General features: G+C 36.8%; 1 protein-coding gene across 1 annotated transcript in view; it reads right to left on the reverse strand.

The window, feature by feature from the left end:
* LOC104910057 (transcription factor AP-2-delta-like) overlaps positions 1–10,713 on the reverse strand; it is a 142,489-nt gene that overhangs the window by 47,827 nt on the left and 83,949 nt on the right. The gene's annotated exons all lie outside the window — the stretch shown is intronic.

A 10,713-nucleotide genomic window follows, 5' to 3' on the forward strand; every position in this document is an offset into this window, starting at 1 on the left:
CTCCTTGGGCAACCTGTTCCACTGCCTCACCACCCTCTGCATGAAAAATTTCCTTCTAATATCTAACTCAAACCTCCCCTGTCTCAGTTTGAAACCATTCCTCTTTGATCTATAACTTGGCCCTTGGACATATTGAATTATATCTAACATTGACAATAATTTTGATTTCCAATCTCTGATACACCTGCAAAGCTCTAAACTTCAAATCTTCACCAAAATTACAGAATCAAAGAATGGTTAAACTTAGAAGGGATATCTGAATCTGCAGCCTCTGCTCTGCACCCTCCTTTCAGGTGCTTATGGACATGGATGAAGACAGCCTCTTCTCCAGGCTGAGCGGTCCCAGCTCTCCCCATTACAGAGATGCTTCAGTCTCTTCAGCATCACCACAGCCCTATATTGGACTTTCTCCAGTATGTCCGGGTCTCTCTTGTACTAGAAGGCCTAGAACTGGACAAAGCATTCCAAGTGCAGCTACACCAGTGCTGAGGAGAGGGGGTGATCACCTCTCTTGGCCTGTTAACAGGACTTTACCTAATGCAGCCAAGAGTACTGTAAACTTTCTTAGCAGTGAGGGCACATTTTTGACTCACGTTCAACTTGGTGCCCAACTGGACCCTCAAGTCTTTTCTAACAAGCTGTTTTCCAGCTAGGTAGCCTCAGGCATGTACTGGTTCACTCTGCAATTCCTCTTACTGAACTTCATGAAATTCTTTTCATTCCATTTCTCTAACTTGTTGAGGTCCCTCTAAATGGAAACATGAGCCCCCTGTGCACAAGCAAATCCTCCCGTCTGTGAATTTACTGACAGTGCACTCTACCCTAACTTCTAGATTGTTAATTAATAAATGAAAAACCTTATTCTTCATTTTGTAACTTAAATCTCTAACAAAAGTGCCTGATTCAATTTAGGTCCCTAAGCCTGGTGATGTTTGAGATATCACAACAGTGTCTCCATCTACCAGGTATCTGTGCTGCACCACTTATCTCAGTAGAACCTGTCTCACCTCTGCTTATATTGGTGGGAAACTTAAATGAGCAACTGGAGTTCATGTAGTAATGAGTTGCAGTCTTTCATGTAGGTTAAAAAGGATGAGCCTGACCTGAAGAAACCCTTGGGTTTCTATAATATGTACACAAACAGAACTTAACTATTACTTAGTCCAGAAATCTTGGTACATTTCTGGAATATATATACATATAGCCTAAAAGATTTCACATTAGGAAAGTGCTGCCAAATGATCCTCTATTCAATTTTGCCCTGAGCTGACCTTAGTACAACTCAATGATAGAGTTACAAAACTGGAGAGAAATTGTATCAACTGAGAATTTCCCAGAGGAAAATTTCTCTGGTTGAATTTTCTTCTGCTCACTTATCCTAAGAATCCAGAATCTGCAAAAGTAAAAGCTCATGAACAATTATTGAATTAATTTTTCATTAGCAATTTTATCCATGCTAAAATAAAAAGACAGATGTTCTCATGTTAGGATTGAAAAGATGATATTAATTGCTGACACTTAATTAAACCAACTGACTAATAAAGGTTGCTCTTGAAATTTTAGTTTGGTTCTTGCTGTGAGCTTTAACTTATTTATGCTGGGTTGAGCTCAGAACTTTTTTGGGTACAGATGCGTAATGTATAGTCCTTTGTTCACAGCCCATTCAAAATGACTCACAAAAACAAAAATGTTTGCAGAACATAGAAGAAAAATCATATTTTGAAAGTCTATCCTTCTGTGATATTTGGCTGCATTACTCTTCCAAGTTTATTTGCTCCTTTTTCTTATTTCTTTGTTCTACAAAGAATTCATTTTCTATTCTCTCATATTCTTCTGTTGAAAAGGCAAAGCAAACCAAAAAGTTTGAGCTGAGCACCTAAGAAAGTTTTTTTTCTCATAATCAAAAGATAGAATTTCACAGTGTCTCCAAATACCCAGAAATGGGGTAAAAGAAAATACCCGAATAACAGTGCTGAAGTTCATGTTTGTTTCTGAAGCTGTTATGTGATGCATCTCCGTTTGTTAAACTATGGTTACTTTCCATCCAAGGGGAAACTGCAAAGGCGTTTCATGACTTCCAGACATTTACATACTCTCCACTTTTAAGGCTGGCCTTCCAACTTCATGGTGAAGTACCAGTGACTGGCTAGGAAAACAATATCAACTGGAAAATAATATGAGAAAATAATATAATTATATGGTTTTATAACCATAATTATAACCATATAATTATATGGTATCAAAGAACTATAAAGCTATGTTACAGTGGTTGAAATGTCTAAAAGAGAAAATTCAAGTAATGGTTTATCCCTAAGAAGGACAAAGGTAACTCACTTGAACATGAAACATAAGATAATAACTGTCTGTATATCTGTGACACATCTTCACTGATTCCTGGGCATCTGGATCACTTTGTCATATAGGCAGCCACTCATGTAATCTGGAATATTGTTGTATTTTCATAATAGCAAAGTTTGCCTTAGGGTTTACTGTTAATTAATCATGTCCAAATATTAACTGACATCCGTTCTTGGGTGTGAGCAAAACTCCCCTCCAGGGCACCTCCTCTGTGGAAAACTTAGCATTTCCATTTAGGAAGTGAAAGGAATGAAGTGCTGTAAGAAATAGGGCAGTTGTATTCAAAGGAAAACCATCTCAGATGAGCTGAGAGAGAACAGGGAAAGACCAGTTGGCTTCTGGGATCCTGTGAAGGGAGAATTCACCAGTTTTGGCAGAAATTAAATGGAAGAAGGAAGAAAGAAAGAACAAGTAAGGAGCTGCAATCTTCCCATGGGATCATGCTGGTGTAAATCCAGATGGACTATAATGCGAGAAGAGGACCCATTCTTTGATCTCACATTAATTTTTCATTCTTGGTGATCTGTGTAGCCTTACTCGAGTTATTACAGACTTAGAGCAGAGAAAATGAGGGTAGAACTAAAACTAGTGAGAAATCTTTCATCAGTGGAATAATATATGATGAACATGTTCATATGGGAACTCAACAGAAAAAAAACAAGCCTCTTTGAACTTTTTAGAAAACTTTAAATTGGCATGAAAATAAATAATGAGTGTTTCTTTACTATATGGATGAAGTGAGCTACCTGAATATCTGTCCTGTGGAACTAGGTTATTACAAGGTACTCGTACGAAAGACCTGAGTTGAGGCAGCCACATACAAGTGACACGAAGTCTATGCACACCAAACTTAAAATGATGACTTTTACACACCATTTTACAGAGTGGACTAATTGGGTATATGTGATTTTCTTTTAAGTTTCTGAGATAAGGAAAAACATAAGGGAAAAAAATAGTTAACCAGAGAGGTTAGTTGACTATATAGTTGATCAGAGAGGAACGAAGAATATACTTCAACCACATTTATCATCTATTTCCTTGCAACTTCTCTGCTGAGAATAGTTTCTGGCCCATGCTAGCTCCCAAAGTTTTTCTGAGAAATGTCTAAAAGAACCTTAGCTTGCCTAGCAAATCTATGCCAGGGACTGTCACGTGGTCTAGACAGTCATGCTTCAGTTTCTCTGCTCTAACACTGCTTGGATGACTTGGATAGATATTCCAGAAGAGATTTAACTCCCACTGTTTATTCATCTTATTGTTCATTTCTTTTTTTTTTTTTAATTGCTTTTAAGAGCTCATTTCTCTTCATCAATTATTCAAGAGTGACACTCATCAATACTTTTAAAACATTTTCCATGTAGACACCTATTTCTGAGTCCTTGCTTCTTCCAGAGCAATCTCACACTAGCCATGAGAATTTATCTGCCTAAATGTTAGGAGGCATGGAATATAACACATTTTAAAGGTCTTATGACTCATCAAATATGAGTACGTTTGAGCACAATCTCCTATCTAATGTCAGATCTTACAAACTAACAGCTATTATTTTACTTATCTTTCCATTTACCTGTTTTATTAATATCAGAAGAGGTGGGTGACTCAGTAAAACTAAGCTGGATTGATACATTTTCAAGAAGCTTAGTTCAATCTAATGTTACAGCAGGAGTAATATTTAGAAGCAATATTTATTGCACCATTCTCTTACTATCTTTCCATCAAGTTCCCTCTGTGTGATGTAATTATATTACTAATCTAAAAAAGACTAACAAAGAAGGAATCAAATAAAGATCCACAATGTTATGTTATATATTTACAAGGACAATGCCAAATAGAGTTATTGAACCAAAGAAATTGCAGTTCAGCTTTCAGAACAAATCAGAGTTATTCAAGAATTTCTAGTCTCTAAATTTACTGGTAGACAGCAAATGAAAAATGCGTCTCTCTGAAGGCTTTACAGCCTAAAATCCACTTACTCACGTAGTATAAGTTGCCCTGGATAAACATATGCTACTCTACACATCCTGCTTGAAAACCTTGCTTTTCTAGCCCATTTTACTCTGAGGCACAGATGGATAGCAGCAACTTGCTGAGATTTGCATTCCTGGCCATTGAATGAACCAGGAATAGAATGAACATCACCATTCCCAGCTCTCACTTGTAATTTCCCTTCTTTATATTTCACACTGGTGATTAACAGTAAATTTAGAAGACTCTTTCTCTCTCAAATGTATTTTGATGGAAACAGCGCAAAACTCCTCACTGTCAGGCATGGCACAAGGACAGGATGCAATGGGCTCATGCAGAAACATTCAAACAGGACTTCAGGAGAAGGTTCCACTGAGAGGACAGTCAGACAGTGGAGGACTTTCTTGATGCTGCTATACTGTCTCTGCCCGTGGAGTTTTGGTAGGCGTGGATCAAATCCTGGCCTACCACTGGCCATGCTTTGAGAATTAGGTTGAGAATAAGGGACCTCCTGAGGTCCCTTCCAATCTGCATTTTTCAATGATCCTGTATAGCTCTGTATTTAATATGTAATTCTACAAGCTCATCACGTATTTCCACTGGAATATTTGTACATACATTTTTTTTCTTTCACAAAGAAATCCTTGCCCTGCAAAGATCAATAAAAAATTGCTGATGTTTCTGGTGCTTTCTTGTATTATATTGATAAGTTCTCCCATGACCCATGGCTAAGAAGTCATTTTTAGAAGTCACTTACATTAGTCTCTCTGGCAATCTTTGCTGAATTGCTTTCTTGCTCTTGTAAAATGTATTCAACATCACAGATACACGACAGATAAGTGAACGTTCTGGCAGATTTGAACCTCAGGAAAATAAACCATTTTATGTCTAAATTTTTATCCAGCTATCCCTCCCTGTATGTACATATTTTGACACTGTCGTCAACACAATTTCACTGTGCTTTTATGGTGTATCTATATATTTCTTGAAACTCCTTAAAGTAGCTAAGCAAAATTCAAGCTCTTCTCCCAGCTTATTGAGTTTTCACAGTTCCATTTATAGTTTAGTTATTTCAGAGGGATCGGGAACAAAAGCTTGAGATGGGAACTGGGAGCTTTGAAAAAGTTGAAAGGGTAGAAAATGTACTTGTGTTTGCAGATATGGATGTAAGTATAAGTTCATGCATGTTGCAGTTGCACAGATTTCCTCCACCTGTCCTTAGAATTTTTTATACACTAAAGTTTTGTGTTCTAAGCCCAAGTTTGATCTGGGTTAGGGCAACTCAGACTGAGATATCCTCACCTCTACTCCCTGGGGTACAACTGAACAAAACAAGCCATCACTTCTGTAGAATATATCCGAGACTCAGATTATGGCTGGAGTAGGCAGAAAGTGGTGTACCAAAGCACAATTATCCAACTCATTTTACCAGGTTACGGTGGAAGTTGTACCAACTGCTACTTTCAAGAGAAAAGTGCATTTTTTTGTGTCTCTTCAAAAGCAATGAAGCATTGGATGAAATTCAGTGCCATTAAGGCACCAGAAAATTATAAAGAACTACAGAGTTTCACATACAAATAGAGGAGGCAACACAGCTACATCTATACTGCTAATCTAATTAGCCAGTTATTGTTTTCTAGCACATAGGCCAAATGACCAGATATTTCCATACCATTAAATTGTTTCAGATTTTCAAATATACTCAAAATACCTACTGGAAATGAAACTGCACTAAAACTTTTCATGGCTAGTTTGCCTAGGTAAAGCATAACTCAACAAGATAACCCAATAAAGTTCTAGTGCCTGTATCTGGGCTGTGATGGTGTTCAAATGACCCGAACTGACAAAATTCTTGTACCTGGAACCCTTGCAAAATCCAGTCAAAACCATTGTAGGAGATGGACTAATGAGGGCTATATTATTACAGAATTTATCTTAATTTTTACCTGTGTTCGTAAAAGTGCATATTGTTAATTGTTAGTCCTTTTCTTGATTACTGGCACGTATATCAGCAAATCACATCTGGAAGGAAAATGATATAAATTAAGACAGGTGCCCATTATCACCATAACATTTCTATGCATTGTGATGACTCAGGAAGAAAGTCTCTTAAGTGATTCCCGCTTATATATGATAGTTCACTGTACATTTTCAAAATTTGAACAGAAGACAAAAAATGTTTTTGATAATTTAGTCATTTTAGAAACAAGACCAGTAAAAATTGGGAAAATAACAATAACAACAACAAAGAACAACTCTAAAAAACTAAAACAATAAAATTTATTGTCTACAGAAATGGGACAGATTATTTTTCAGGTTCCATAGAAACAGAGTCCCCTAAACTATGTTTCAAAACCTCTTAAAAAGTATATTTTCTTTTTTTCCATTTTTTTTTCTTTTCCCCTAGTGTAAGCAATGTCATTTGCAATTGAAAATCTTAAAATTTGTCACAGGGGTCAGGTCAATCATTTTGCTAGTTAGCTTGTTTGGAAGGAACAATAGTCTCTTGCATAGAAACTATAGAGTTGTTCATGAGTCATTTTGGAACCCCATCTTACACTTCATTTGTGTGCACAGAGTCCTGTCCTAGTGTGACATAATCAATATCTCTCCAGGCACATAAAATTCCATGAGGCTGTAGAACTTTCTGTCTTGGACTGCACAAAATAAATGGAACATAGCACAGCTTTTGTGAAGGGGGAAATTTTATTGGTCTGGTTTGTTTTACTTGTCATCCTTCTTTGATAAATTGTTGCAGGCTATCAGCAGCTTATGCTGTAGGAGTCACAGTGTAGACTGATTATAATCATTTTTATTAAATGCCATGACAGTGGAATAACCCAGCTCAACCTCATTCATGTCATATGTGACATATGTGACTGCTACACGTGTCTAAGTGAAAATTAGAGGATAATGAAGAATCCAACAGCAGAGTCGTGATAAGCAACAATCCATGAGCAAGTCAATTATTTGCTAACCTGTGGTGTTTTTCCTCCACTTTGTGTCTCTGCTCCTTTTTACTACTCCCCCACATGGATAAGCTGGGACATGTATGAAAATCTGAGTGCCTACTGAGGTAAAAAAAACAAAACTTTTGCAAATAATGATAATTACAAACAGAAAACTTTGTTTGAGCATCTTTATGTTGACGGGTGGTGTGACTGTTGACACCAGAAGGAAGAATAGGTGGTGGGAACAATAGAAGTGTTTGTCTAGCAACAGAACAAATCACAGATTTTGGTGTAGGACCAAAAGCAGTTGCCTTTATCAAAACAAATAAAGCTGTTGGGATGACATGCAACAGAATGTACTGCATAGATAAAAATGTCAGGTAAAAAAATGCAGAAACTAAAGCGATTATAATAATATCACAGTGAAAACTACTAGAATGGAACAGCAAAGAACCATGTCGAGAAGTACTGCATGAATTAAAACAGTCTTCCAAAAGATATAAGGATTTAAAAAAGAGGTGAGAGAAGAATAATTAATGGTGAAGAGGCAAAAGGAAAAAAATCAAGTTATAAAACTACTTTATAAATCCTGGGGCAGATATTTTAAAGGTGCTAAAATTAATGTAGCGAAATTCCCTGGCTGGTTTAGCACACTTTGACACAGATGCTTACTATTGGGCTGCTAGATCCATAATTAGACCCTTAAATCAAAGAAAACTAATTTTCAGAGAAGTTGACCCCTTCTTGAAGTTATTCAGAATTCAATGCCTCTGAAAATGAGGCTACTTTGATTTAGGACTAGGGTACATAGCCTGGGTATTTTGACCTCCTGAGGCATCTTGAACAAGTGTCACAGGGTTGCGACCTTCATGTCCACTCAATATGGCAAATTTCAAAAACAAAAGAATGCTGCAAAGACATCTCTGTAGAAGAGGAAGGGTGATACGATAGGAATACTGAGAGCTGAGTCACAGTCCTACTAACTTGATGTGAGATAACTGGAGGAAGGATAGCCAATTCCCTGCAGGCTGCACAGTTCTGCTCAGTTTTACTCCGTATCAGTAGAGGCAGGAAGGTGTACATAAGCAGAATAAGAGACGGCCAGAAATCTGAACTTGCAAATAGGTGACTGGCCCACAATTAAAATGATTTGGTTCAATTGATTACGCTGAGATGCCTAGGTCCAGGCTAGCCTAGAGTATCTCCTTCCCACTTCAGCTTTTCTTACTTCAAACTGGGGCAAAGAACACTACTGAAAATTTATGGGGTATTCTGTCACTATGAGGAGGAATCCATGATACGACCCTATTTGAGGATTCAATTTTATGGCTATGCAGAAAAACAAAACAAAAATAAAAACAAAAATAAAGTTCACTGTGCCAAATGGCTGCTGTCCTCAGAGAATTAACCTTACCTCAGTTCTGGCAAGACAGAAACTTTTATTTATTATGTCCTATGACAGACAAGAAACCCTTAGCCACACCGTCTTCTCTTGTCTAGCATTTCCATGGTCATATTTACAAGAAGATCTGCTCAACAACCAAGGTAAGTAAGGACCGTTAAGTACACTGATTGGTTCTATTGTAATGTAACTAATAAAATTCAACACAAACATTTTACAACTGTTGTTTCTTGTGTGGTTTTCAGGTAGTGACAATACACCGCTGGAACCAGGGAGAAAGTTAAAATCATCTTCAAGAAACCCCAAGTCCATTTTACTACAAATTTTGTTCTTAATACAATTGCCATGGTCTTGTGCAATGGTCCAAAACAGAAAACCTTCAATTGCTCTCTCATTTCCCTTCATTTTTTCTTCACACTCTTTTCTTTTGCAAAGATGTATTCTCCTTATCCTTCTCCTGTCATCATTTCCCTTTCCCTTAATTCATTCTCTTTCAGCCATAGTTATACAACGAACACACATCACTACTGATTTTGCACAACAAGAATTCATCAATTAGAGGTGAACAACTGTCTTCCTTTGCAGCTTTGACATGGTATCCTAAGGTGAGGAGGGCTGAGCTGGAAATGCAACATATTCTACCACATTTTTCACTGCCTGAACACACTAATACTGTCACTCTTCCTAACAATGATTGTCCAGCTTAGATAAGTATAGAAATTAAGTGGCCCAATTCTATTGATTTTAACACAAGAAAGAAAACCTCTTTATTTCTTCTCCATATTAAGTGGTAAGAAATAAATTGGCTATTCCAGCAGGCTATTCAGAGCACTCAGACTTTGGTCCTTGTCATGAATCTCCACCCTAAGGGGACACTTTTTTTCTATTACTGATGATCAATGAGGTTCGTAGAGACAAATGTTTCTAGAATTAAGTCAGCTTGCCCTCAGTTCATTTCCAAATGATATAGAATTAATTGTAAAACTAAGCCTTTTAAAATTATTTTTAAACAACTGGGTTTTGTTTGTTTGTTTGTTTGTTTTTTAGGGAAGATATTTTTGAATTACATATTTTTGGATGAAGGAATAATTTTCGAAATATAATAGTAATGTTGTCCATAGAATGAAATAATGTCAAAAATAATGAAGGCATCATAGTGGGCAATCACTGCAACAGATTTCGAGCAGTTAAAACAGCATCAGTGTTTTTTCAACACGCTTTCAGATAAATGCATAAGAGTTTAATGTTTGATATCGTGTTGGTATTCCTTTAGGAAACCAAACAGAAATGACCAGGACAGATCTGATTACCAATTTTGCTTGTTTCTCTTCAGGCAGCAGAGAGGAAAGAACAAGTCCATAAGCAGAAATCTACGATAGAAGCACCTTTTGACATTCTTGTGCACCCAGCTGCTAGAAAGTCCAAATTCTTAATGCCATCAAATTATGCATACATTCATTTCCAAGTACAAAAATTCAAAGAAGTGCTGTTTTTCCCCATTATCCATCCATCTTAAATATTTACCTCCCTATGATCACCCAAAGACACAAAATAGATGTCCTGACCCGTTTAACTGTACTAAAATTATTTAGACACATCATCACTATTAATAAGAGGGTTTAATTCTGGGATCACACACAAACTAAGCAGCAGGTAGTTGCATCTTTTCTTTCTTTATGTCCCGCAGATCCTTTAGCTGTCTTCACTTCCTGTCTGAGTTGTTGCTGCCCACTGTCAAATCTGTTTAATAACAGACATGCTCCATATCTAAAGTGACTCCAGTGGGTTAAAAAAAGAATGCATAGGTCTTATTGCCAACATACCTAACAAAGGAGATGGGATATGCTGCACGTTCGCACAGTGATTAGTTTTAATAATTATAATTGAAATAATATATAAATTGAAATGCGCCAGGATAAGGTGACAAATTATTATGGCTTTTAGAACAATAGTGTCAACCGCATTTTCCAGAAGTTCTTCCTTTCAAGCGCTCAGAAAACAAAACAACACAAAACAAAAACAAACTTTTGACCAAAA

This window comes from Meleagris gallopavo, chromosome 2, assembly GCF_000146605.3.
Source record: "Meleagris gallopavo isolate NT-WF06-2002-E0010 breed Aviagen turkey brand Nicholas breeding stock chromosome 2, Turkey_5.1, whole genome shotgun sequence".
NCBI lineage: Eukaryota > Metazoa > Chordata > Aves > Galliformes > Phasianidae > Meleagris > Meleagris gallopavo.